The sequence below is a fragment of the Muntiacus reevesi genome, chromosome 14, assembly GCF_963930625.1.
Source record: "Muntiacus reevesi chromosome 14, mMunRee1.1, whole genome shotgun sequence".
NCBI classification, from domain to species: domain Eukaryota; kingdom Metazoa; phylum Chordata; class Mammalia; order Artiodactyla; family Cervidae; genus Muntiacus; species Muntiacus reevesi.
In genome coordinates, this window is record NC_089262.1 from 27,421,387 (window position 1) to 27,448,307 (window position 26,921).

Below are 26,921 nucleotides of genomic sequence, written 5' to 3' on the forward strand. Positions count from 1 at the left end.
TGGAGGTTACCCTACTTCAGGAACTTTCATGAAAGATCACAAATGCGAGGCAGACCTGAATATCATTACACACTCTTCTGCAAGTCTTTTGTGTCCTTGTATTAACTCATTTAGAAAGATGGAATCAGCCATAAGTCAGTGGTTAGCCTGAAGGGTTTGGCTTCGACAGTTTCTGCAAGCCCAAGGAAGCATGGCTTCATTTTACATCTTGGGGTTACTCACTCCAAAAGAGTGACAGAGATCATAGGACTATGTGAAAACTTGTCTTCCCAGAAGAAAAGGAAAGACGCGTCTGAATCTATGTCTGCTTGCGTCTGGAGAACGCCTGTTTATGTTGTGAAGAAAAGCCGTCAGTACTGTTATCTCAGGAGACCGGGTTTGTTTTATGCGTGTGCATGTTATGCGTGCTATAACACGAAGCTGGCCAACTGAGGTACCATGTCCCTGGGAATTGTAATTGCTTGGTCGGTAAAAAAAAGAATATCCAACCGCTACAGATGATGGCACAAGGTGCACTTTGATAGTATAAAAGAGGAAACCGACGAAGTCACGCAAGTTCTGAATATGTCTTAACCCCCCCCCAAAAAAATAAAAAAGGAAGAGAAAGGAAAGCCTGGAGCGGAGGGAGTGTTACAGGGAGCGAATTGCTCAGGACTTCAAACACAGGGAGTCATTCTGTCAAGGGGAGGGGGCGGGCGGGGGCAGGCACTGGGCCTCTCTAACAAAGTCCTCCTCTCTTTGCTCCCTCCCACTTCATTCACTTGCAAATCAGTGTGTGCCCACAAGAGCCAGCTCTCCCGAGCCCGTAACCTTCCCATCCCGAGCTGCAGTTTCAGCCGCGGCAGCGAGAACGGCTGAGCGGGCAACCGCGGCGGCGGCGGCGGCGGCGGCCGAGGCAGGAGCAGCCTGGGCGGGTCGCTGGGTCTCCCCAGGAGCAGGAAGGCGAGCAGAGGTGGGTTCGGTCTCAGTTGGCGATGGTGCATGCCTTTTCTTGTTTTAATTCTGTAGCGCTGATGGAAGCCAATCAGAGAGAGAGAGCCCTCTTCCCCCGGCGGGTGCCGCACGCTGGAGTTGGGAGGGATGTTCAGCCTGCGAGCCCGGGTTGGGGCTGGCGCGCGGGTCCGGCTGCGCTGGCTGCGCTGCTGCCGCTGCCCAGAACGGGCGCCGGTTCCCGGGGAGCTTCGGCGCCGCTCCTCCGCCTTCTGGTAAGACCGTGGAGGGGCTTGGTGGGGGCATATGTGACGGGGCCGCCGGGAAGAACCCGTTGCCTTTCTCTCCGCCGGCAGAGGCTGCCAAGGGGTCTCCAGCATTTGCAAAGTTGGCTGGGCAATTACCAAGGGCGCTGGTGCGTGCAGGACCCGCGGAGCGGTTTGGGGCTTGATTTATTTCCACCTGCCCACATCACAGGGTCTGTGCAGGGGCTGCTTTGGCCGGGTTACATTTCTTGGTTTGGGAGCCAAAGCAGAAAACTGGGTAGCTTGAAAACTCCCGAATGCTCCCAATAAGGAAAACTTAGACTAAAGAGATGATTTGTCTCAGAGAAGATTAAAAAAAAAAAAAAAAACACTGCTAGCTTGCACGCCGGGGGCAACGCCTGCCGGCTCACATAGGGCAGAAATGCTTAGGTTGCAAGGAAAGTCCAACACTGGACTCCAAAAATGGAGCACACTGTCCAGGGAAAAGTCATGTGGAAGATGGAGCTCGCTTGTGCTCTTCCAAGGCTGGCCAGGCACAAATCTGGGGGAAAACGCCTCCCCCGGACTGGTTGGAGAGCAAACCAAGTGCGCCTGGTTTTCCGGTGTCCGATGCATGAAAAGTGACGCCCCCGGTGCGATATTCCGGAATTTAGTAACAGGGAATCTTGCTATGTTGTGTATTGCAGAGCTGGGATTACTTCTGTAGTTATTCTTATGCCAAGAGTTATCGGAGATCTCGGAGATGGGAGATGCTGGAGAGGTCAGCGTGGTGCTGAGAAGTGTTGTCACTGCTGCAATAAAATCCATATTTTATGGGGAGTTATATGCAGGTCCTTGTTAGTGCAAGGGACTGTTCACCTGAATTAACTACAGAGAACATCCAAGTACCAAGAAGTTTAATCATGTGGAATAGCCATACATTCTCTCCCACCTCTCATTTTTGGTTTTTTTGTTTGTTTTGTAAAGACATTTTAATTATGATATTCACACTATGGAGGTGTATCACCCCATGTCTCAGCCAATATTCATTTTCACTTACTGAAGCACGTAATGTAGGAAAGAAGAGGATTTTTCCTGCAAAAAAAAAAAAAAAGAAATGTTGCTGCTGGAGTGCGTGATGTGTACATGTCTGGCTGCTCTGGAGGGGCGCACATGCGAAATATGGGTTCTCTGAGTGGTTACAATCCAGGGGGTGCAAAATCCTCCCTGTATGGGAAAAGGAACATGGAGATATACCTCGTTAATGAACAACTCTTCTAAGAATGAAGAACAAATAAGCTCATACAAACTGTGAGCAGGGATTACTTATTTCCTTTCTTTTCTTGCTGATGCCTGTACCTGAAAAGGAAAAGCTTTAGTATTCTACTTTAGGAGAAAAAAAAAAAAAAACTCTTCCAGTTTGGCTTCAGCATCATCCTTTGTGTTTCAGTACTTGCATGGCTTTGTGCTGGCTATCTTTTTAGAGCCAGAAAACAAGTTGTGTGAAGAAAGAGGATATGATCAAGCAGATGTCTTCATTATGTCATAGGAGGAGGGCAAAGTTTATGCCAGAGGCCAGATTTTCAATGCAGAGCTCAGAAACTTAAAAGAAATCCAACAATTTACTGGAAAATGCAATCACATAGGATTATATCTCGCCCCGTTTTGCTCTTTGGTGTATTCTAATTAAGAAGGTATTGGGGAGAAATAAAAGGCAGATCTTTTTCTACCTGTTTTGATGGTTCATGGCATACTTCAGAGGCAGAGGAAGTAACCAATTTTTTCAGAAAAACATGAGAAGCAGCAGTACATTTCTAAAGGAAAACAGCAATGGTTTAGTTCTACTGTACTTGTCTACAATTATCTTTTGCTATCTTTGTAAGTGACAGACTGGTGTCTCTGTAGGGACTTTTAGTCCCTTTACTATCTGGCTTTTACATCAATTTATTGCAATTACATTTCTTAATGCTAACTCTGCAAAGATAATATATAGAAACACAATCATTTTCTACTAAGTTGCCTACTATCAGCAAATGTGTATATTACCTCCTCCACCCACTACTTCCATCAGCTTTGCAAGTAAAAACTTACTGAAGCACTCTTCATTTTTAAGCAAAAATCTCTCTTGCAAAATATTTTTCTGAGATACTTGAAAACAGCTAATATCAATAGAAAGCACAACTATAGCTCCAGGACATCAAATGACACTTCCTTCTTCCAAATGTATCAATAACTTGGAACAACAGGTTCTGAATATCTAACCAGAGCTAACTGTGTGATTGTACCACATAAGGATAAAAAAAAAAAGAGAGCTAAATATGACAAATAATCTGAATGAAACCATGTTTCTCCCTAGGGAAGTAAAATGTGCAGTCCACCCTTCTGGCCCTTACTCGCTTTGCAGTGCGGAATGCCAACTTACTGAGGCTGAATCCTTTGAACTATGGAAACTTTATTTAGTTGGAAGGGACCTCTAGTGGGTCACACCATGCATTTCTCCCTGCAGTTCAACTGCATCATGGATTTTGTTATCTAAGATAATAAGCATATAACAGCTTTCCCTTCACAGACAAGACAGTATTCCCCAAGTCCTTTCATGACATTTATTCCAGGTCAAAACCATTACCGTCATTTGTGTAGTTCCTCTAATTTCAGGAACCCAAGAGTATTTGCACAGGTTCTGGGTATCTAGACTTTTGATAACTTCTCTATGATTCCAAAAGCAACGGCCAATTAATAAAGAATTCACCACTACCAATATAAAATTTTCCTTATTTCTCATCTTCCCAAGATTGTACTTCCTTCACTCAAATTTACCCAATAGTAATAATGGCATTATAGTTATGACTCAAAAAGTTCCACATGAGGAAGCCCTACCATAGGGGTTCAAGCAAATATATGAAGCAATTGAAAAAAAGCAGAAAAAATGAGGCAGAAAAAAATTAACTAACCTTTCAGAGATCCGTGAACACTGACAAGTTATACTGAACTAGAGGTTTCTAACTTAAAGAAGCCCCCATTCAAATAAGCATATACTAAAAGTCCAAAAAATGTTTAGATCCATATCACTCTTATTCCAGGAGGTGTTTGTCTTTTATTTTTCTCTCTCTCTTTGATGTATCACAACATATTTTAGGTAACCTAGTCCTTAAAAAAAACTCTGCCTGGAACTTACATAGTAAGATAAGTTTTATAGGGGTGAATCAGCCTCGTCTGCTGATGGTCTGCAGGTTTCAACTCTGAATTTAAAAATCTGTTCTAAAGTTTGAAATGTGTTCCAAATGAGATAACATCCAGCAGAAGCCAGTTGCTTCTGCTGCTAGCTTAGTCACAGCAGCCCATTCTTTGGGGTCAATCAGAATTAGGGTCTCGCTTATAAAAATAACAAGCAGTGACTCAGTCTGAATTGCATTTTTTAATAGTATTTCAGTCTAGCTAGTGTCTACTGAACTTACCTTATTTGCTTCACAAAAAGGTGAAAATGTAGATAACCAAACCTTCTCTGATTTAAATTTTTTCTGAATAATGATTCTAAATACAAAGACTCAAGAACATCATGTTAATAGGGGAAATTGATGAAAGAAGAAAATCAAAATTCACACACACAGAGCACCCAGTTGTGACACTGTTCCAATGACAGAGAAGAAATAAAGAAATGCACACTTGGGTTGATTTTTTTTTTTTTCCTTTTCATTCTTTCTCTCCATTAGGATTTTTGTTTTATTTTGAACACAGATGAGAGTTTAAGGCACTTTCCTAGATCTAAACAATATTTTTGAGTTTTCCTCTTATGAAGATTAAACTGGCCTACATTTTTAAAGTTCCTATTCCTAAGAAACACTCCCTTTTTCAAAGTAATCAGATGAGAAAATTCAGGTTTTCTCTAATTAAGGTTTACAGCTGAAAGTGTACAGTCTTTGTAACCCCATCACTCACAAGTAGGGAGATAAGGCAAGAAAAGTATACATAACCCTTGAAAAAGGTGGTACACCTTCATTTACTACAGACATAAATGGAGTAAGGTTCTTTTAAGCCAAAGTGATTGGGTCAGAGGGATCAAGATACAGCCAGTATTCTAGCTGGTCAAGACTGAACTATCCAGGAAATTTTTAACTCTTCCAACAACCAAAACTAACTGAAGAGTGAATGCTGTGAGCACAGATGCATTACTGCAGAGTGGACACATGTGTAGAAGCTTCTGTGTCCCCCATCCCCACAGATTATTAGAGATTATTTTACCTTGTTTCATCTGTTTAATATCATTACACTAACACTGTTGGGTGCTCATTTCCTCTATAAATCAGATCACCTTGGCTGAGATTTATAAGAGGAAAAGTTTAATTAAAGCCAGAATGTTACTATTAAATTTGATGTGCAGTATACAAGTGGGCAGCATGGGTCCAAAGCTTTTTCCACCATACTTAGTGCTATCTTGTGAAAGAGAACAACTTAGGAAGAAGTTGAAGAATACAAAGCTAGCCAATACAGGGTATAATTTATCTTCATATTTCACCACTTGAAAGAGCACTGTGTTTTTTCTCTTTCTGTAACTCCCTAATTTGGTAGATCTGCCCAAAAGATGTTCAGGAGACCTAATAAGTTATAGGAATGGAAAACAGCAAGAAAAAATTAAGTTGAGGCGGTATCCCAAGTGACTACAATGAAAAGAGATGGGAGATGAATTTTTACATAAGAGGAAAATGTAAGAATAGAAATAAAGTCACCATTTTTATACAGAGTGTACTTTCCACTTTATAAATACTGCTATTATTAGATACAACTTTATAAACATGATTACATCATTAACATGTTTATAATCACCATGTTTCTCTAACATGGAATGTAAATTTGAAAGTTATCCTTTAAAAAAATCACCATCTAAAGGAAATGATCTGCATGGATCATAAAATAAGCAGAGGAGTACATTTTTTAAAAGTGGTCTGAAATCGCAGCAGAATCAAAGGAAGGTTTTCCTACTGCTTTGAAGAATATTGACTCTTTTCTATTATCTTTATTGTTCTTCAAGGTAAATAGATATACTATGTGTCCTCTGACAACCTAAAGTATACAAAAGTGATAAAGACCAACTATAAGTCATTCATTTGGATTCTATATGTGGTATCCTCTTTATTTAGCCCCTTTTGGTTTGAATTTCTAGGAAATTTCTGTTTGAGCCAAGCGTTTAATGAATGTGCTGTTAACAAACACTTGTGGTATCTTAGAAATAAAAGTGTGACTCTGAGAAATACAGAGCAGCAGAGGGCATGGGAATGATTTGATTATTCTGACCAGAGCAATGCAGGTTTTCAGGCTGAGGAAAATGTCTGTAGGTTATTCATTTCTTAAAAACCACTTGAAAGTATGCATTAGGGTTTATAGTTGTAGTAAAAAGAATTGTGTGGGGCATTTTTCTGAGCATAATAATGATACTTCTTATAAGAGAATAAATTGTCTTCTCTTATGTTCAGAGAGTGCCTTAAGTTGGAGGGGGTATTTCAGGAAGGTAGCTAAAAATGACAGCTGTTTATTTCAATGTCGGGGGGCATCATAACCTCACGGCACCCCAAGGGCCTCAGTCCTTTCTTAGTGCACTGACAAACTCACTACGTGCATAGCTTTGGGGACTGTAGGTAGAGCTGAGTAAGACTGTTCATTTCCTTCCTTATTTGATGGGTAAAAATAATTTTCTTTTATGACCACAGTTTTGTTATTTCATTCCCATCACAGTTCAGTATTTGTTCTGAATGACTTCTTTACCAAGTAAAATTTTATAAGAAAAGGGGTGAGGGGGGTGGAGGAAAGCAGGAAGGAGAAAGGAAGAAAGACATCCTCTTAACAATACAGTAATATTATAAATGGTTGATGGTGATAAGCCATTTTCATTAAACTCCATTCTTTCTATTACCACCATTCAAAAAGTCAGGTAGTTAACCCAGCCTCTATTGACAGTTTGGCAATTATCAGAGAATGTGAGACACAGAAAGGAATTTAGACATTACTTTACCCAATGCCAAGGGCTTCACTGGTAAAGAGTCTGCCTGCAATGCCGGGTTAAATCCCTGGGTTGGGAAGATCCCCTGGAGAAGGAAGTGGCAACCCACTCCAGTATTCTTGTCTGGAGAATCCCATGGACAGAGGAGCCTAGTGGGCTACAGTCCATGGGGTCACAAAGAGTCGGACACAAGTGACTAAAACCCAATGCCCATTGTTTACATTTGAGATACCTGATGACCAGAGAGATGAAGTGACTTGTCCATGGATCAACTGAATTCATTTTGTTCATTATCTCTATCTCTTCTGTAACCTGAGTTCTAGTTGTGGAATATTATAACTTTTTATCATCTCCACTCAATTCTGCCATTAAAAATTAAAAAAGAAATTTAAATCTATAATATCATTATTTATAAATATGCTATAAAGGAGCAGGCATGGAAACTTATGGAGAAAATACACTTTGTAAAGCTTCTATTGCAAAGAAGAATTAAAATTTTCCTTCAAAATTTTGACAATTACTTGGGAGGCTGATAAAATGTAGGTTTTTATTTTATTTTTAATGATTTGATGGTAGTCTTGAGTATCAGTAATTTGGCAGGCTATCCAAAGTCACGTGTGCATCTTTGCAAAAAAAAAAAAAGTTTATTGGTCAGTGATCAGATATGAAACATGATAACAACCTATTTATTGTGTTCTTTATAACTCTCCATTTATTCAACTTAAGGACTAAGACAGTGACCTTCCTACTTCTTTGGAGTTAAAATGTCAATTTTGGCATGAAAGTGTATGGATAAATTATGTTGTTTTTTTCCCTTGACAAAATTAAAATCTGCAAGCAACCCAATCTCAACCCGCCCCTATTTAAAAAAATAACTGTTAATGTTCCATGAAATCCAAAAGTCCAAGGACCACTGGGTTAGATAATGAATAACATAATGTTGAAAAATGACTGACTTAGTTTTCTTCCTTGTTTGGATGAATAGAAAGTAAAGGGGAATGGCTTTTGGAATGATAAGCCAAATAGTCCAAAAGATAAAAGTCATTCTATCAAAAGGTATTTTGGGATCCCTTATTTAAACTTCATAGAGATTAATAATAACATTTGGAATAACAATACAATCTTTGACTATATTAATAGGTTCTCCAAAATTGTGCTTGAATGAATTCATCGGCAATGAATTCGCCTATTTGATTACATAGTGGATTATTCAGTGGAAAATAAGAAGTTTTAAATTTATGTCTTGTTTTTCTAAAACCCCAGCCAGCTCAATTTAACCATACCCATTATTAAAGAGGTATCTTTTTTTTCCCCTAAAAGTGAACTTTATATAACTGCGGATAAACACAAATTTCCTAAGGTGTTGACTGATTTGTAGTTTAAGGTGTGCACTGTTAGGTCAAAAAGCAGTTGCTTTCTAGATTTCAGTCATGAAAATGAGCTTATCACATTTTTAGCTGCAAAGCTTAAACCTCCTTTTCAGGATTAAAAAAGGGGGATTTTATTAATCAACTATCGTCCATTTTATAAAATGTTTAGAACTGCTCAATTTCACACTCAACTAAAATATTTTAAGGTCTTCTTAAGAACAGGTTCTGATTTAACACTGATAAAAACTGTGTTGTCAGATTGAGTAATCATGATGAAAAATGATAAAATTCACCAAAATTGGTATAGTACTGCTGATCCTAATTTGTATCAAGTAGAGCTACTCTATCTCCCAGTAACTAACTATTTGCTAGTTAATTACTAATATAAAAGTATGTAGTTGAGATTTTGTCAGTGTTTCATAAAGAAATAAATTCTGTGAGAGAGGCCTTGTGATAAATATCAGTGCCACAGTTTTACTCTCTTTCTGACTCATATCCCTTTTTATTAAGAAAGAGATGTTCGGGGCAGATCCTTATTAAGACAACAGAATGAAGGGGTCACTTACTGGTTAGTGTCATCAAGAGGAGGTGGTTCCAAACCTCCAGATCCAGCTCTGCAATAATTTTTTAATTCAAGGAAAGTATATTTACCTGCAGGTAAGGTGCCTTTGAAATAATTGCAGGCACACCAAATACAGGTCTCATATTTTAAAACTTTGTCTTGTGATACTTCCCTTCTTCAGTATGCTTTTAATTCTCAGATGCCACATTCCAAGATAGCTTTACAAATAGCACCATGGTTTCATTTTTCAACCTCTCCCGCCTTGAGTTTAAATGTGTGTTTACTCTGTGTTCTAAAAAAACAATGCAATTAAGTTTAAGAGATGACCCAATAGAGGGAAGGACACTACTAGATGTCAAGTGATCATGTGAAATGACTTTCTCACCAACTAGAATGCTAAATAGGACAGTTACTTATTTAAAATATGAAGCTGAAAGCTACAAAAGAGTAAAATGCTCCCAAGTGATTTAGTTTAGTCTGATGAACTGAAAGATTTTTATACAGTGGACAGAGAGGGGAGAACTTGTTGAAACCTATGCTGGGTTAACTGTGCACCAAAGAACAAGAAGTTTGCTTTGCACTGTGGATATTCTGAACTTTAATAGAGCATATGTTTGCTTCCCAATTTCTCACTACATTAAAATAAATTTTTAAATGGCTTATTTTTTTTCTCCATATGAAAATCACAGCTGTTTAGAAAAACCAATCATGAAAACAAGAGCCAAACCTGCCCTGATTTGTAATTAAGAAATAGGCAATAATATCCATGATGTTATCAAGGACTTTAAAGCAAGTGAAATTTGGACTGCATTTTAAACTCAGTAATCCAAAGAAGTAGCTACAAGGCTCTAACTGCTCAGGAGATATTGCACTTGTCAAATACTTTCCAATTTAGTTTTCACCTGATTGACAAGTTCTCCTAAAAACAATGCCAAGACTTTGGAAATTTTCTTGATTCCCTGCACAGAAAAAGCCCACATGATACAAACACAAGATGCCTTGTGGAATGAACAAATACAGGCTGGGGAGAAAGGAGAAAATGGCTTTAAAATATCACTTCTTTCATCTCAAGATCACAGTTTTAAGATGAAGGCATCACTAGCAAATGTAAGCATATAGTGAAGGCTCAATAAATGCTTACTGTGAAATTCTTCTCATACAAACTGCAAAAGATTCTCTTAAATAAATACTTCTCCAATTTATTTCCTTTTCAAGTTTACTCACACCAATGAAAAAATTCAAGTTTTCTATCCCATGCGATAGTGTTTAATAATTTTGACTCCTTTAAAAGAAACCAATTTCAAAGGAAACTGTATCAGTGGTGTCCTCAGAGCTGGAGAGACTAAGCATGCAAACAGAGCTGCCCAGCTTTCAAAACTGGCCGCCAGACCTCTTCTTCCTCCAGGCAGACTTTTATTAAGCTTGGTATTAAACAATGTCGCCTGGAGCCTGATTAACAATTTATGCCTTCCTAAGCAGATTAGCAGAAGTCTGTCATTTAGACTTTTTAATTCTTGTGTTTGGAAACAGGATGCACCTCTGAGTTTACACTTTCAATGTATGTATTTTATTTTCAGAATTCAAACTTAAACATTATTATTTTCTGAACTTTTTTTCTTTTATAGTTTTAGTATTCATGTGTGTTACTATATATTTTCTATGCTAAATAAAGCAATTGCTTTTTTACTAAGTGATTTTTTTCTCTGTCTCATTCAGTAAATCCTAAATGTTCTTTTAAAATATCTTAAAGATATTTTGAATCTGTTACTTTCGAGTACACAAGAAAGATTATTGAAAGTGAGTAGGATAATAATAAAAGCTAACACTTAGACAGCACTTACAATATTTCAGGCACTATTCTAAATGGTTACATGAATTTAATGTTCACAACAATGTTCTGAAGAAAACACTATTAATCTTCCAATTTTACAGACAAAACTGGGAGATAGAGTAGTTAGGCAACTTGCCCAAGGTCACACAGCTAATACATGTCAGAGCTAAGATTAAATCCTGGCAGTCTTGATAGCCCACACTCTTAAATATTAAATTCTTGTGCCTTTTGTGCTTAATATGTATGTATATATACCCAAACAGATGTTAGAGAGATGAATAGATTCAAATGTTTGTATTTCAAATTCAAAAATAATGTCAAAATTGTAAGGATATTTATACATGCATTTATATATATGCAATATATGTAACATATACATATTTCTCAGGAATCAAAAAATATAATTTTAAAGAAAATGAGAAACATCTTTCACTTTCAAGTCTCAGTGAATTCATCAGTATATTCCCACAACAAGTTAGATCAATTAATTATAGCCCAAAGCAGCAGATATCAGCCTCACAAAAGCCATTTAGCTTTAGGCCTAGCTTTTCACTTTAATTTGAGTCAGTCTTACAATCAGTCTTACTGTTGGTCCCAAGGGAAGCCTGGCAAGTTTCTGGAAGGTTTAGACTCATCACTGATTAATTTATTCATTCTATAATATTTACTGAGACCCTCCTGTGCCCAATGCTGGAGAGACACTGGGATGATAAGACAACATACAGAGCACTTTGGGGAAACAGATACTTTCCTTATATTTTATACAAAATAAATCCCATAAGAATTAAAGAGTAAGAGTATTAAACAAAACTGCAACTTTACTGAAATTAGATAAACATATATTCACAATCTTGGGATAGCAATTGACTTCCTAAGCATGAAACCAGAACTTGAAAACACAGTGAAGGAAGTCAGCAAAGTGAAGGAATGCGTGCTTTAGTAATAACAGGCCAATAGTGCCAGCTTTGTATAAAAATGAATAGGACATTCACAGTTCATTTTATTCATCTTCTCCCCATACATAGATCTTACATGAACATGGAAATTAGCCTTTCATTTCAGGTTACATTATGATCGGTTTATAGGGTCTCTATTCATTTTCAGATTTGGTATTTGACCTCCTGCCCCAGCTTAGAAAGAACTCCCACATCCCTCTTCATTGCCAAAGGCTTATTACAATTTTATTTTTAATAGTATGCCTCAAAGTACGTTAGACATCCCAGGTGGTGCTAGGGGTAAAGAATCCGCCTGCCAAAGCAGGAGACCTAAGAGATATGGTCCCTGGATTGGGAAGATCCCCTGGAGAAGGGCATGGCAACCCACTCTAGTGTTCTTGCTGGGAGAATCCCAAAGAGAGAGGAGCCAGGTGGGTTACAGTCCATAGGGTCACACAGAGTCGGACATGACTGAAGCAATGTAGCATGCTGTACATGGAATGTTTTCATGTTGTTTCTTTCACTGATCCCTACAATTCCCCTGTCAGTTTGTGGGATAACATTAAGTAGAAATACTTATCATCAAGAAATCACAAGAAATAAAGATTTAAGTGATGGAGGTTTGATTTAATTCAATAACTATTTAACCAACACTCAGGTGCAAGGCATTGTGTTGGTGCCATAGATAACACCATGGCATCCAGTTGGTTACAACACGCATTAAATACAGGCCTACCTCGGATATATATAAATTCCAAAGAATGCTCAAACTACCGCACAATTGCACTCATCTCACACGCTAGTAAAGTAATGCTCAAAATTCTCTAAGCCAGGCTTCAGCAATACGTGAACCGAAAACTTCCAGATGTTCAAGCTGGATTTAGAAAAGGCAGAGGAACCAGAGATCAAATTGCCAATATCCGCTGGATCATTGAAAAAGCAAGAGAGTTCCAGAAAAACATCTATTTCTGCTTTATTGACTACGCCAAAGCCTTTGACTGTGTGGATCACAATAAATTGTGGAAAATTCTGAAAGAGATGGGAATACCAGACCACCTTACCTGCCTCTTGAGAGACCTGTATGCAGGTCACGAAGCAACAGTTAGAACTGGACATGGAACAACAGACTGGTTCCAAATTTCAAAAGGAGTACGTCAAGGCTGTATATTGTCACCCTGCTTATTTAACTTATATGCAGAGTACATCATAAGAAACACTGGACTGTATGAAGCACAAGCTGGAATCAAGATTGCCGGGAGAAATATCAATAACCTCAGATATGCAGATGACACCACCCTTATGGCAGAGAGTGAAGATGAACTGAAAAGCCTCTTGATGAAAGTGAAAGAGGAGAGTGAAAAAGTTGGCTTAAAGCTTAACATTCAGAAAACTAAGATCATGGCATCTGGTCCCATCACCTCATGGGAAATAGATGGGGAGACAGTAGAAACAGTGTCAGACTTTATTTTTGGGGGCTCCAAAATCACTGCGGATGGTGACTGCAGCCATGAAATTAAAAGACGCTTACTCCTTGGAAGGAAAGTTATGACCAACCTAGATAGCATATTAAAAAGCAGAGACATTACTTTGCCAACAAAGGTACATCTGGTCAAGGCTATGGTTTTTTCAGTGGTCATGTATGGATGTGAGAGTTGGACTGTGAAGAAAGCTGAGTGCTGAAAAATTGATGCTTTTGAACTGTGGTGTTGGAGAAGACTCTTGAGAGTCCCTTGGACTGCAAGGAGATCCAACCAGTCCATCCTAAAGGAGATCAATCCTGGGTGTTCATTGGAAGGACTGATGTTGAAGCTGAAACTCCAGTACTTTGGCCACCTCATGCAAAAAGTTGACTCATTTGAAAAGACCCTGATGCTGGGAGGGATTGGGGGCAGGAGGAGAAGGGGACAACAGAAGATGAAATGGCTGGATGGCATCACCGACTCGACGGGCACGAGTTTGAGTAAACTCCGGGAGTTGGTGATGGACAGGGAGACCTGGCGTGCTGCGATTCATGGGGTCACAAAGAGTCAGACACGACTGAGCGACTGAACTGAACTGAACTGAACCTTGAATATTGTAGGTTTGGTTCCAGACCACTGCAATAAAGCGAACCACATGAATTTTATGGTTTACTAGTGCATGGAGGATATATACTGCATTAAGTGTGTAACAGTATTATGTCTTTAAAAATGTGAAAATCTTAATTTAAAAATACTTTATTACTAAAAAACACTAACCATCCCCCAAACCTTCAACAAATTGTAATCTTTCTGCTGGCAAAGGGTTTGAAATATTGCGAGAATTACCAAAATGTGACAAAGAGACACAAAGTGAGCAAATGCTGTTGGAAAAATAGCACTAATAGACCTGCCCAATGCACGGTTGCCACAAACCTTTAATTTGTCAGAAAAATACAGTAACTAGGAAGTGCAATAAAGTGACGTATAATAAAGGGAGGTATACCTATATTAAATATGACTATTAAAAACTGCCATAAATTTATTCAATGAATACATAGATATTCTGTCAGAATTGAGCCTTTCAGTCATGAAGCAGACTAAGATCTACCGTTATTAAATCTAGACTTTAATGTATTGACATCCAAGCTCAGTACCAATATTAATATTCAGCTCATGTACACCAGAACAGCTGTCCAGGTTGCTTACCTCCAGTGTCCCCACTCATCTTCACTGACCAAATCTCACTGGATATTCAGGGAAATGGTCAAGAATCTGTTTGTCCAGCAAACTCTCCCTGACTTTCACTCACCTGTCCCGCCCTCAGCTTAAGATTTTTCACTGCATGATCCTATAATAGCCTCTACTTAACCTCTAAGTGGGCTTCCCTGGGGTTCAGACAGTAAAGTGTCTGCCTACAATGCAGGAGACCCGGGTTCAATCCCTGGGTCAGGAAGATCCTCTGGAGAAGGAAATGGCAACTCATTCCAGTACTCTTGCCTGGAAAATCCCATGGATGGAGGAGCATGGTAGGCTACAGCCCATGGGGTCGCAAAGAGTCAGACACGACTGAGCAACTTCACTTCACTTAGCTTCTAAGTAAACCTGTTGTTTCAAACGTCTCTACAAGATAGTCCAGGTCTTAACCTATCACACTGTAAGCCTCGAGAGAACAAGGCCTCTGAGTCTTAAACTTACATCTCTAACCAAGGCCTAGCACTGTTTTTGACAAATGGCGAGAACACCTTAGATGTTTGTTGAGAGAAGAAATGGACGGTATTCATTATAAAATTGGACTACACTTATATGCTTTTACATTATTCATGTTGGTTAGTTTTTGTTTCTTGTAATCCGATTTCCTCCGAACATAGTGTAAGAGTATGCTTAAGAAGAAAGAAAGGTCAGCGCCAACCTTCTAGACCGCCCAGACCAAAGGGGTGTACCCAACAGAAGGTGCTGTCCCCAAGACAACCTTGGTGTTGTCAGCCAAGTGTCTGACATAGGGTTATAGACCACATAACTGATGCGTCTTCCAATATAATACTTGAATTTTTTACTGGGGATGTTTTCTTATCTAAAAGTTGCAATTTCTTCAGTCACTCTCACCAAGGTGTAGAATTGTTTAGAGGTTTTATTAATGTGTTCAGGTTGAAAATTGCAGCTGCAGAAATGTTTTCTCTTTGGAATAGATGAGCATGATAAACCTTGGTTATCTTTTGGTTTATTATCCACCCATAGTAGTACATCAAATGGAATCTACAAAACAATCTTATATACATGTTTTATGAGCAAAATCATTTTCCCCTAAATTCCTACCCTGGACATGTTTCTTGAGGTTCTACAGAAGTCTAACAGCAGAGTCTACATACCTTGTTATAACCTTGAACACAACTACACAAAATAGACTGAATTAAATTCAACTGATTATGTGGTCCTGTTTCATTCCTTAAGTGGCAGTCAATACATGAAATGGGATCTTCATGAATATTATTTGACAATGAAATATGCAGTTCAGCCCAGCTCTCTGAGCATGCCAAATATTTTGTAAGGTTTGAGATGAAGAGTGGGAGAGGTTTAGATGATGTTCTTTAAACTTCCTCCATTTAATGTGATATCCGTCAGCCTGAAGTCAAAGGTACATGGAGAATTTTAAATTTACTAATCAATAGAAGTTAGTTTGTTTTACCTAAGTGGATTTCTTAGAGTAGAAGAGGTACCATGGTACATTCTGGAAGGTTTGTCTCCTATCTCACCACTATGGGAAATTGTAACTTCCAAGGGAAAAGAATAGAACTATGGGTTCAGAAAAGTTAGGAAAGTGATTCCCATTCCTCTGGTTAACACTTCCTTTGGTTAACTAACACTTTCAATCAGTAACATCTCACATTAACACAAGGAATCTAAACTCTGTAGAGGCAGCCTCTCCCATACTTCACATCCCAACTTTAGAATAGTAAGTACAGAATTAAAGGATTTTCAGGAGTGATTAAGCTGTTGGGGGTAGAGGAGAAGCCAATAAGAAAGCCTATTAACAGTGGAAAGGAGATCAGAAAAATAAGCTATAATAATTCATGTTCAGCATCCTAAAGATCTGATTACTTCTTACTCTTTATTACCAAGTGTTTTCAGCTTATGTAATAGGATGCTTTGGGCTATGAGTGAGAAAAAAAAATCCTATTTCAAACTGGAAAGAAATAAAATTATAATAAAATTATATTTTACAAAAGAGACATTCCATAGAAATGCAGGTTCCAAGTGATCCATAGATGAGTAGCATGATCAAACACTCTGAATCTTTCTGTTTATCCTTCTTGTCATCTTTAGCATCAACTGCATTCAATGATTCCCCTCAAACTTTAAGATGACTGCCAGTGGCTACTGGAGCTACATCCTTCCTTATTCTTGGCTAGCAAAAGAAAGAGAAAAACCTCTCTCACTATCAAGAGTTAAGGGTAGTGTCCTTCAGTCAGGCTGAGCCGGTACAGGACATATGACCATTTACTATTTTATTAATTGCTAGGAAATTCCATGTGCTAGTTGGCTTTTTAGACTAAAGATCTATTCTTGGGATCAGCTTCCCTTGATTTTAATTCCATGTGTGGGGTCACAGGGAAGAAATATATGTAGACAAAACTGGGATTCTATCAAGAAGAAAGAAGTTGGGGAATGAACGTTCCTAGTTAACAAACCCTGTCTACTACAGTTTAGCCTGAGAATCAGTATTACTCTAAGTAAAAAGTGTTTTAAGTGGGTGAGGGATTCAATGGAATTCAGTTTCATAAACCATAGCTTTACAGGTAATAGATAATAAGACCAAAACCCACCTATTCCATCAAGTGAGGGTTATCAGCAAAATGGCAATTAGAGTGATACTAAACCATTTTAATGACCTCCGTTCCTATCTTTTATTTTACTCTGTGCATGAAGTGGGTTTTGGTGTATTTGTTTTGGGAATATACTGACTAGAAATACATCACTGTCCAAAAAGAAAACATTTTTTTCATCTAGGGAGTTGAGGTTTAACTAGCTGGAAGGGAAGTATAATTTCATTTTGTTCTCATAGTCTCATTTAGAAAATAACCTTAAGAGATTCAAAGGACATCAAGCCATGTGAGCACTCTCCTTGCTCTCTAGGGGCTTGGCCTGGGCTTTAACTTTTCTAGCTTTTTCTGAAGTGTTTCCTTAAGCAACATTTTTGCCTTTAGCACTGTCCTAACCACTGGAGCTTTAAGAAATCTTAAAAAGTGTTGTTTAAAAATAGCCTCACAAAACAATTTTCTTTTCTCTGCCTTGCTAAAAATATCCCAAATCTTTAAGAATGCTTTTTTTTTCTCTTAGGTTTTATTTGAAAGGCAACTAAGCTGAAATGCAGATATTTATCTAAATCCAAGTCAAAACGGTTTGAGGAATAATTGCGAAATATAAAATGAAAACTCAACAGAGTGCTGCCTCTGCTATCTGGCTAATTTAAGGCAAAAGTAAAGTTCTAGGGTTGCTCTTTTTAACAAATGCATTTAGGTGGATGTGATATATGCCACACAACAGGATGTTCCTAAAACATCCTGTAATAAAATCTAAAGTCTAAATCTTACAATTTTTTCCTCATCTTCTGTTCCCTTAGAACTGACTTTGCCACCATGTGAGTTCAATCACCTATGCAAATCTTTAACTATGACAAAAATGTCTTTTTTTACCAAGCAAGTTAGGGGTAGAATTAAGGAGCCATGACCATAAAAGCTTTGAATTTAATTAGATGAGTTATGTATGAAGTTTTGAGGAAAGGGGGCACTGAGGTCTTAAACTGTCCTACTTTGCATGAAAAAGAGAGTCCCAGGTTGACTGTGTAGGTACAAATACTTTCCAGTTGGGCAGATGACCTGTTGGATGTTTCTCTTAATGCATTTTTCTACTATAAATGAGGATAATGGTAATTTCAACTTCAGAAAGGTGTCTGAGGAGTAACTAAGATAAGCATGTAGGAAGCACTCCCAAAATGTTGCTGTCCTCATTGTTATCAAGAAGTCTTCCAAGTATTCAATCCATTTGAGGGTCTTGGTTATTTTTAACAAGCTGCAAGGTGTTTTTTTGTTTTTTTTAATTTCACTAATTGGAATGATGCACAGCATTTTTTATGTCACCAATGTAATGTGCCATGGGGGGCAACATGCCCATAATTCTACTCACTGAAACGTGTTTTGGCTGACACAGTGAATGTGCCAAATGTGGCTTAAATTCAGAATTTAAGCCTCTTCAGCACCATTCCCAGAAAATCTGCAACCCGAGAAGGGTTCCTCATTTGGGTTTGCAAAGGTGTGAACTAACTGCAGCCAAAACGAAGTAAAAAATGGTAGATACAAATTCCTTTGTAGCACGCTGTTCTCCTGAGGATCTTATTTGAATCTGACGGCCAGTTGCCCTTGTCCATGTGATAACGAGGGCGGGGGGGGAACAGCAGACCACAACTATGGCATCAGAAACACATGATACTGGCAAGAGAAGGCACACATGGACATGTACACACACACGCACGTGTACACACACAACAGCTCCACCACCATAAACACCTAAGACAAAACGAGAAATGAGGTTTTGGTTCAAGATGGAGACGTCAGAGGGTCACGTCTTCACTTCCTCCCATGAACACTGGGAACCCACCACTAACACATGGAACTGCTTCCTCTGAAAACACCTAAAAGTTGGCTGAGCAGCTCCCGCCGGAGAAAGGCCACAACTCAGCAGGTAGGAGAGAGGGGACACCATCCCCCCAAAACCAAGCCCCCCGCCAGTCAGGAGGGAACTCAAAACCGGAGGTTCTCCCTGAGGAGCAAAGGGTTTGAACCCCACCTCTCACACCGGCATCTGAGAGCCCTCAAAAGGCCTTTAAAAACTAACCGAGCTCTTGCCCACCAGTCCCACAGGGCTGAAGGGTCAGAGAAACAGCCCTCACGGAGCTCCCGTGGCAGGACTCACCTGTTGCAGGCAGGGCGCAGGTGTCCATGTCGGTGAGAGACGCGGACCTCCGCTGTGGGAGTCCTCACTTGCTTGATGTTGCGGCTTAGCTTCGGCTCGAGGGGCAGGCATCTGCCTTGACACACACATTGGGGACAGCTGGGGTGCTCCCCGACTCCGCAGAAGGGAGGCTGGCAGGCGCCACCACGAAGCCGTCTCTACCCTGCCGCAGCCCTGGCGCCATCTTCCCTCTCTCTTCCCGCCTTCGCACCTTCCCCTCCGCTGGCCCCGCCCCTCTGCGTTGGCACGTGAGATTGGTGCCCCGGGCTGTAGCCCAGGGAGACACTTCCTGACCGGCTGCCCCACCCCCCCCCCGCGCACTGGGTGGTCATTGCACGGAGACCCCCCGCCCCCTTCTAAGAAAGAGGCCCGTTTGCTTGGCTTGCAACTTGGGCTGAGGGGTAGACGTCAGATTTGGCCCAGAACGAGGGGCCCAAAGCCCTGCTCTCAGGGAACAAAGGCCAGGGCATGCCATCATCTTTGCACTTGACCTCTGCCTTTTTACAACTGGCAGTATCTCCCAGACAGGAGCTTATACCCTTCTCTGGAGCCCAGATGTCCAACCCACGGAACACTTCTGGATCGCCTGGAGGACAGCCGGGGCTTATGCTCGTAGTCCCAGAGGGCTGCATCTGTGTGTATGAGCCTTTTTTATATAAAGTGTTCTTTTACGTTTAAAAATATAATTATATAGCTATAAAATTTGCAGCATATGCTGCTTTGTGTCATAATAATAGTAGAGTCTATTCAGAATAAAATTAGTATTAGAGACTTATAGGGAAAATGTTATTTCAAATTTCAGTTCATATACATAACTTTTGCAAAGTACATGTGATCAGTATAAGACATTCAAGCATAAAAAATTACCTTTAGATTAAAATATGTGGGAGAAGTTGAATGGAATTGAGTTGATGACAAAGGACTGGTATAAAATTTCTGGCTGTTAAAATGATCTCATTCATATATTTTTAGATGAGGCATTGTGGCTATTGAACTGCTACTGTATTAGAATTCTATTAGAAAAAAATTAGAGTGATTTGGATAGTTTGTTTTAGTGTTAATATTTACAATTGGCCAGAAGTTACATTATTTTCAATAACTCAAACTTACAGTAAGATTATTTTTTTTAACTTTTTACTTTATATTAAAGTATAGCCGATGAACAATGTTGTGATAGCTTCAGGTGAATGGTGAAGGGATTCAGCCATACATATACATGGATCTATTCTCCCTGCTAACTCCCTCCCATCCAGGCTGCCACATAACATTAAGCAGAGTTTCCTGTCTTATACAGTAGGCCTTTGTTGGTTATCCATTTTAAATATAGCAGTGTGTGGTACTTTTAACCACTAACAATGTGGCAGAAATTCTTTTTAGTATCATTTTGATTAACATGCAAGCAAAAAATGTGAGGTGCCCAACCGTAGGGTGAGGAAGACTAATGTGTACATATACCACTCATACTGTAGAATTTTAGCTAAAATGTTATGCTCTGAGGCTCCGGGTCATCCCTAAATTCCTCAGTTAGGGCACTTTTGCAGCTGGCGTTAGATTCACGGGAAATCTAGTCCAGGTAGCTCTGTACTAAGGCCAGGCTGTTTTCATTGCACAGTCATTCCCTAATGCGAATGGAGAAAATGTCAGATAGGCAGGTCCCTGCCCATAGGTTTCCAGTTTCAGTATCTCCTGAAAACAATATGTTCATCAAAACTAAAACACACAGACCCAGCTGAGTCTAATTCTCTTATTTCTCTAACTCTAGAATGTGGTTTGGGGCTTTCCCGGGTGGCACTAGTGGTAAAGAATTTGCCCGCCAATGCAGGAGACACAAAAGAGACCGGTTCCATCCTGGGTCAGGAAGATCCCCTGGAGAAGGGCATGGCAACCCACTCCAGTATTCTTGCCTGGAGAATCCCACGGACAGAGGAGTCTGGTGAGCCACAGTCCACAGGGTTGCAAAGAGTCGGACACTACTGAAGCACCTTAGCTCACCCGCACACATAATATGGTTTTACTATTGATACACTCAAATGACCAGACCACCTGACCTGCCTCTTGAGAAATCTGTATGCAGGCCAGGAAGCAACAGTTAGAACTGGACATGGAACAACAGACTGGTTCCAAATAGGAAAAGGAGTACATCAAAACTGTATATTATCACCCTGCTTATTTAATTTATATGTATATATTACATCATGAGAAGTGCTGGGCTGTATGAAGCACAAGCTGGAATCAAGATTGCTGGGAGAAATGTCAATAACCTCAGATATGCAGATAATAGCACCCTTATGGCCGAAAGCAAAGAACTAAAGAGACCCTTGATAAAAGTGAAAGAGGAGAGTGAAAAAGTTGGCTTAAATTCAACATTCAGAAAACTAAGATCATGGCCTCTGGTCCCATCACTTCATGGCAAATAGATGGGGAAACAATGGAAACAGTGACAGACTTCATTTTTTTGAGCTCCAAAATCACTGCAGATCGTGACTGGAGCCATGAAATTAAAAGACACTTACTCCTTGAAAGAAAAGTTATGACCAACCTAGACAGCATATTAAAAAGCAGAGACATTACTTTGCCAACAAAGGTCTATCTTGTCAAAGCTATGGTTTTTCCACCAATCATGTATGGATGTGAGAGTTGAACTATAAAGAAAGCTGAATACTGAAGAATTGATGCTTTTGAACTGTGCTATTGGAGAAGACTCTTGAGAGTCCCTTGGACTGCAAAGAGAACCAACCAGTCCATCCTAAAGGAAATCGGTCCTGAATATTCATTGGAAGGACTGATGTTAAAGCTGAAACTCCAATACTTTAGCCACCTGATGTGAAGAACTGACTCATTTGAAAAGACCCTGATGCTGGGAAAGATCAAAAGCCAGAGGAGAAGGGGTTGACAGAGGATGAGATGGTTGGATGGCATCACTGCCTCAGTGGACATGAGTTTGACCAAACTCTGGAAGTTGGTGATGGACAGGGAGGCCTGGTATGCCCTCAAAGAGTCAGACACGACTGAGCGACTGAACTGAACTGAACTGAAGCATAGTAGTTATGCTAGTATTCAAATTATTAATGTAGATTTAAGTGGGATTACATTTTTCCTAAAAACAATGAGTGGCTTCATGTGGTATATTAGTACTTGGGGACTACATCTAATCACACTCATGCACCATTTCAGATCTCCTTACTTCCCCTGTCTCTCATTCCAGCCACTGCCATGACAACCAGTTTCTACACATATTCTGACCCACTTTTTGCAAGTGCACACCTTGCTTTCTGCCCTGGGGCTTCTCTGTTGACACCACGAACTGAGACACTAAAGGAATCTGTTCCATGCTAAACCCTATTCAATCCAGAAGTGCAAGTGATTTGTTCCAGGAGTTGCAGCTTTGACAAATCCAGGATTGGAGCCTATGGCTAAGTGTTCCTCCCTTTCTTCCCCAGGAGAGGAGGTCCTGAGATGCATTTCATACAGTTTCCAGGATGATCTCATGAACTGGTGGCCAACTTGATAATGCTTTCTTGTAATTAATCCTCCTTCTTTCTCTCCTTGCTGCCCCCAAATTCTGCACTCAGGAAAAACACTCCCCCTCCAAAATATTTGCATATGAAACACAGGTAAAATGAATTACAGTTCTAAAAAACAAGGCTGCCAGCTTGTTTTTCTAGCTCAACTATGTGCCTCCTGAACACCTCCTTTTGCCATTCCCAACTCCTGTTTTGCTGATAGTCATGATTCATTCATATTCATTCATTCATTCATATATTCTTGTTTCCTGCAATGATTGATGGCTTGCCTACTATATGCTAATGACAGCGATACAATGATGAACATAACCTTGTTTCCTTACTGAGGACTTTGTCTCTAGATTCTCAAAAAAGACTGGTAGGGGCCTCTCTGAACACATTTTTCTCAAATCTGAAAGCACAGGAACAAGCTACTTCACTGGCTGGATAATGGATGATGAGAAAGAATGTTAGAACTCAAACAATGAAAGCAAAGAAAGAATGCTACAATATACCCACTGGAAAGTGTCTCAAGCAATAGCGTGTCAGACATTCAGAGGTAAAGCAGTGTATAGTTTACTGCAGGGATGAAAGGGCTAAAATGAAAACTACATCTCCAGAACACACAGAGGAGAAGTCGATGTTGGTGTCAGCATCCTGTGTGGAGCTCAACCAGAAAACAGAGGAGCTGCTTAGCTGCTGGGTAAAGGGCTTCAGAGAGTGGATGGTGGGGTGGTGGGTATTGGAAAACAACAAACTATTAAGTGGAAGAAGCCCAGCTTGAGCAGTAAACTGCTGCTTAAACAGGTTTACGCAGAATGTGATTGTATGTCTTTTTAACAACCTCTAAAAGTCTTTTTTTAAAGCCTTTTCGGAAGTAGTTTCCTCTTTTCCTGTTGTACTGTCAGTTGGCAGATGCCTCTGGGAAAGGGGGCTCTGCATTCTAAAAGGCTCTTAAATAATGTTGGTTAAAAATTACTTTAAAAGCTATCTGCCGGATAGCACCTTGCCCTCTTCCTCTCGCCCTCCCCAGTGACTTTCTCCTTCCTGAACCCTATCTGATTTGTCAATTACCTTCTTCAGAAACCTCTCGTTCTCTTGACACCTGTGCTGACAGAACATCCCGTCCTGGCAGGCAGCTGCCAATTCTCATTGGAAAATGATTGCTAAACATTTCAGCACAAGAAGAGTCCCCGCCTCTGCTCATTGGCACCATAGAAACCGCCATTATTCCTCATCCTTATGAATCCCAGCCCTCTTCCTTGTAACTCTCTACCCCTGTGGCCTTCCTGGGTTCTTCAACAGCCATTGACAGGGGAAAGGCCCATCTTCAAAAGACAGTGGCTGACTAGAGGATGCTTCGAGAGCCAGAAAGGTGCAGAGAAGGAAGCTGTGCCTTTGCAAAAACTCACAATAACTGGACACCACAGCAGGCTGGGAAAAAGCCCAATACACTGGGCAGTGCTGGTGATTTCAGAAACAGATCTTAGGGCCTGTCAAACAACTAAGCCACTTCTGATTTTAACATTTTTCCAGGATTAAATCCCGCAGGCTATTTTCATACATCTTCAGAGGAATAAAATATCACCCATATATATATATTTTAAAGGCATTAATTAAGTTTAGCTCTGACACCCAAGAGTAGTGGTCCCTGACCTGAACCCTGACCTCCAACTAGGGATTCCGGATGAGGTTAATTGTTGTTGCACAATCAGATCAGTGTCACATATTGAATATAGGTCAAAGGATGACTGCTCCCTGCAAAAAAAAAAAACAAAAATAACCTTTCTAAGACACCATTTCATATTAGCATAGGACCATATGCTCAGGATCAGAAAGAAATTGTGTTGTATCTAAAAGAAATCACTTTGGGAGAAAATCACATTTGGAGCTAAGGCGTTTGGCAATGGAACTGCATTTCTGTAAGCCTTTATTTACTGATTGCAGATAAATCCTGACCTGAAATTAATGAAAACTGTGAGCGTGTCCTAGTAAAGTTTGGGATGAACTGACGACTTCAAATGATTTTATACTATGACTTTCCTCTTGCTACTTTCAAAATATCTAGCATCAAAAAGTTTGAAGCTTTGATGTTAAAAGTCTTACAGTTCATATTAGCTCATTCATGAAATCCAGAAAGGGATCAAGTCACACATATGATTGATTAGATTTAATTCTTTTTTTATCTAGTTGTGACAATTGAAACTATAATCCTGCTGCTGAGGAGACATTTTACCCAATATTGGATAGATTGGCAAAAATGAAAGCAATAAACTCCTTTCTACTATAAATCTCTCGAATATTCCCTAGAATAATGTCTGTCATCAACTTTAGTGTATTTTAATTATAATTACAAGAAAAATCCTTTGTTAAGCACCAATCAACTAGTTAGTGATGGTTTACATGATGCTTTACTTTTTACTGAAAATAATGAATTTTTAAATCCTTTAAATAAAATATCACATAGAATTAGATATTACATTTATTGAGCTATAATAAACTGCTGTGGGTATGAATATTATTCAACCCATTCTTCAATATATTTCTTACATTGGATCCCTGTAATAATTTAAAACATTTTAACTTTATTAGTAAAAACATGCCATTAAGAATGCAGTGAAAGTGATAGGTTTGGAGGAACCATCAATATTCAGGCAATAGAAAATGTAAAACCAAATAGCTTGGGGCCAATTCAGTTCCTCCATGTAAAATAATTCTGGTTAGAGCAAATCAATGTTTTGAAGATGTAGCCTAATCAAATATAACTCTAATAAAGTTAGGTAAATTGAGAATGCCACATATGGTGTGCAGAAAACTCATTACTCATTACAAAACAAGGATTTTAATGTTTCCAGGTCTAAATGAAAGAGCATTGCCACAAAATAAGCAGATTCAGGGAGTGATTAAGGTTAGGAGTCAGTCTTATGTGGGTTCTTACTATCCATGTGACCTTGTGTAAATCATTCAATCACTGTCCTTTTCCCTCAATGTCCTACTTCTTTAAATTATTGGGAGGATTAAATGAGATGTATTATAAGGTGGTCACACAGTTCTTGGCTCACAATAGGTACTAAATAAGCCTTGGTCATTTTGATTAGCAGTGTTATTTTATGATAGTGATGATGCATGCCTGCTCAGTCACTTCAGTCATGTCCGACTCTTTGAGACCCCATGGAGAAGAGCCTGCCAGGCTCTTCTGACCATGGGATTCTCTAGGCAAGAGTACTGGAGTGGTTTGCCATGCCCTCCTCCCAGGGGATCTTTCCCACCCTGGGATCGAACCCACATCTCCTGCATCTCCTGCATTGCAGGCAGATGCTTTACCACTGAGCCACCAGGGAAGCCCAATGATGCTGATATTTGATCATCATTCTATGCAAGTAAAAGCATGACTCCTGAATCCTCCCAGTCTCACACACACACACACACACACACACAGAAACCAGCCAGCTCTTTTCATAAAAATCAAATCATTGCATTTGACAAAGAAAATCCACATGGGAACCAGGAGACAAATGACCTAAAACCTGTTTTTCCTGACAATGAGTATACTGTAAAACACAGTTACCATTGTAAAACAGAGAGGTAGGCTTTTTTATTTTTTTCAAAATCTTTGCCCTCCTGCACCAGAAGTATAAAGAGATTTTACATGTTTGCAAATTCTACCAGAAAACCTACCATATTATTTAAATAATTCATTTATGGAAACTTTCAATACATTTTTAAAACTTATAGCTGACATTTTTCTGAAAACTTAAGGTTTAAAAAAAAGAAATGAGGCAGTTCCTGGGTTTAAGAAATTTATTTGCAATCTAATGTTTATTTTGTTGATTCAGTTGCACAAAACCATTACAGTAAATCTCTTGGGAAAAAAAATATGTTGTTGCTTTTAATGCAGGAGTCAGCAGTCTAAGGCTCTCAGGCCAAATCCAGCCACTGCCTGTTTTCATATGACCTGCAAGCTAAGAATGGGTTTCACGTTTTTAAATGGTTAAAAAAATCAAAATAATATTTCATAACAATTATATAAAATTCAAATTTTGGTGCCCCTAAAATAAAATTTTATTGCAACAAATCATTAGCATAT

The 26,921-nt window shown here is 39.4% G+C and overlaps 1 protein-coding gene across 2 annotated transcripts in view; it reads left to right on the plus strand.

Annotated features, from left to right (window-relative positions):
* Positions 1 to 766: 766 nt before the first annotated feature.
* The window catches only part of CDH6 (cadherin 6), a 140,282-nt gene continuing 114,127 nt past the window's right edge, over positions 767 to 26,921 (plus strand). Inside the window, exon 1 of one of the 2 annotated variants that reach the window (XM_065905230.1) lies at positions 767 to 952. The gene's annotated coding sequence lies outside the window, so the exon portion shown is untranslated. Of the gene's footprint in view, positions 953 to 1,083; positions 1,206 to 26,921 lie in introns of those variants that run through there. The other variant, XM_065905231.1, reaches the window with a different exon arrangement.